We start from the raw sequence: 3,216 nt of genomic DNA on the forward strand, positions 1-3,216 counted from the left end.
ATCACTAATCACTAATCACTAATCACTGATCACTAATCACTAATCACTAATCACTAATCACTAATCACTGATCACTAATCACTGATCACTAATCACTGATCATCAGTTCAGCCTTGAACAGACATGTTTATTTCATTATCAAAGGACACGACTCAACACATCATGAAATATCTGTTTTACTTTGTTCATAAATGTCCATTTGACGCCAGTTTACAACATTTTTGCTTAATTTGTAAACAGTTCAACCAACAACACATTTGTCATTTTAATGATTTAGATGGCATATATATTTATTTATATATTTATTTATACATCAATATATATATTTGTATATATATGTATGTATGTATATATATATTAATTATATATATTATATATATTTATTTATTTATATATATATATTGATATTTTTATATATATTTTTTATATTTTTATATATATATTTTTTTATATATATATATTTTTTATATGTATTTCTTTATATATATATTGAGTTTTTTTTATATATAAACATATTTTTATATATATTTTTTTTATATATATTTATGTATATATATTTATTTATGTATATATTTTTTATACATCTATATATATATGTTTTTATTTTTATATATATATATATATATATATATATATATATATTTTTTTATACATTATATGTTTTTATATATATAATGAGAGAGAGAGAATATAATGTACATGTGAAGGAAGCAGACAAAACATAGAGTGCAGAAGTATAAATAGGAAAACACTACAGGTGACACACAACGTATGGACAGTGTGTGTGTGTGTGTGTGTGTGTGTGTGTGTGTGTGTGTGTGTGTGTGTGTGTGTGTGTGTGTGTGTGTGTGTGTGTGTGTGTGTGTGTTGAAGTGTTAATTAAGTATGAAATATAATTGCACTGACGGGGAATCGAACCCACGTCTCTAGAATGTAAATCCTGTAACGGCTTCATGATTCAGCTGATGTTCCTGTTGTTGTTTGAGTGCTGATTTAATTAAATATAAAGTCATTGTATTGTTGCAACATTATGGCTTTATTGTGATGTTTTTAGTTAAAAGTTATGCTTGTTTTTTCCTCCTAATGAAGTATGGAAATAAAAAGTAATAAAGAAAAGGGGAAATCAGATAAACAGTATTGAAATAAAGACGAATGTTCTATAAAGTAGAGGTGGAGGATAACTCGTGGGTTTAGAACCTGTCTTCAGTATTTCTGGTTGTAGTTTTTACAGCACAGCCACAGAGAAGTTTTTCTTTATTCATCCAGCTAGAAGAATATAAAAAAAATAACTAGAAAAAACAACTAATAGTAAGGCTCTTTAATCGCTGTTTAATAATCAATAAAACATGAATGGACTTCATCTTAACTCTCACATAACAAACAAAGTGTATTTTCTTTACAGCTAAGAGTTCACTCAGTTATTCAGTTCTACTAAGCAGTACTCTGGTACCTTCACTAGTGTTTGATCAAAAACAAAGAAACAAACTGTGGTGTTTGCTGCTAGAAGTCTCTTGTTCCGTCATGGAGGTGTAGTAAGTTGTTGTAGATGGAAGATAAAAAACTTCATTATAAATGAAATATATTTTGGGGCCATTTGTTCTGACAAAGGAATCAGTTTGAACATTTTAGTAGATTTGTTTTGGTATTGATTTTGTCCATCTGTGGTGACAGTGCGATGCGTTCAGGGTCAGACGTGTGCCGTACAAAACGCAACAGATGGATTTGGATGAATATTGATTTTCTCCTGAAAGCCTCTCTTGCACGAAGGAAATCCTCGTGTCCTCGTTCAATAGAGCTATTCAGGTGTGTGTGTGTGTGTGTGTGTGTGTGTGTGTGTGTGTGTGTGTGTGTGTGTGTGTGTGTGTGTGTGTGTGTGTGTGTGTGTGTGTGTGTGTGTGTGTGTGTGTGTGTGTGTGACAGTAGATTAACTTGTCACCAGTTGAGTGTTTCCTGTCTATTAATCTCATGTTTATGGTCAAGTGGCTCGTGCAGCGTGGACGTTCATGCTGAAGGACATTTCACACAAACTGATAGTTTTGGACAAAAACAAAGAAATATGTAAAGCAACTAAACCTTTTTTTTTACCATATATTTGGGATTTTAAGGAAAAACGAGGAGTAAGAAATCAACAATCACAGTGAGTTAACTAAACAAATATTATATTTATTTATTTATTGCCTTTTAACTCTGTTTGTTATTAATCTAAATCTATTAAATTCTATTAACTGTTATTATATTTAGATTTATTTCTATAATATCTATTTCATTTGATACATTTATTTAATTTAAACCTGTGGATTTATCAGATTTAAATACAATCTCATATAAAGTGTTGCAACGGTGTGTTCAGGTATGTTTTAGACATTTCAACTTTTTTGTAGAACATATACGAAAAGTAAAGAAATCAAACTGTTAACAAAGTATGTTTGATACTACTAAAGTCCAAGTTCTATTTTCTGATACTTTATACTTCTACTTCACTAAATCTCAGAGGTTAATATTTAGCTTTTTATATGAAGGTTTCTTAAGATTCAGATTATTCAAACAAAATATGATCAACTATTAAATGATAATGTATTATTATTGATTAAACTACCAGCAGAATATAAAGTTATTAAAATGAGCTCCATCTTTACCAGCTGCAACATTAAAGTGGCGAACACAATAATTATATTCCAGTAATATTATAATACTCTGCATGATGAGTACTTTTACTTTTTCGCTCTTTGAAGTATATTTTGATGATGATATTTTTGTGCTTTTACCAAAGAAATTATTTGAAAAGCAGGACTCTTACCAGGCGATAACTTCCAGTTCTGTAAACTGAAGACACTGCTTCCTGTGTTAAAGCTGCATTCTCTCTGCTGTCCACCAGGGGGCGACTCCTCTGGTTGTATAGAAGTCTATGAGAAAATGACTCTACTTCTCTCTTGATTTATTCCCTCAGTAAACATTGTAAACATGAGTTTATGGTCTCAATCTCTAGTTTCAAGTCTTCTTCAATACAGCATGATGTTCATTTAGTAAATGATGCTCCATTTAGAGTCAAACAGACCATAAAGCAGGGGATGCTTTAGGGCGGGGCTACACACTGATTGACAGGTCCACACCAGAGTGTTGTCCGGTCTGGAAGTTGTCCGTGTTTTTGTCTTCTACTTTAACCCTTTCACAGTCACCTAAAAGTATCTTATTCAGCGTGAGGTTGTTCTTAGCTCC

The sequence above is a fragment of the Anoplopoma fimbria genome, chromosome 12 (assembly GCF_027596085.1).
Source record: "Anoplopoma fimbria isolate UVic2021 breed Golden Eagle Sablefish chromosome 12, Afim_UVic_2022, whole genome shotgun sequence".
Lineage (NCBI taxonomy): Eukaryota > Metazoa > Chordata > Actinopteri > Perciformes > Anoplopomatidae > Anoplopoma > Anoplopoma fimbria.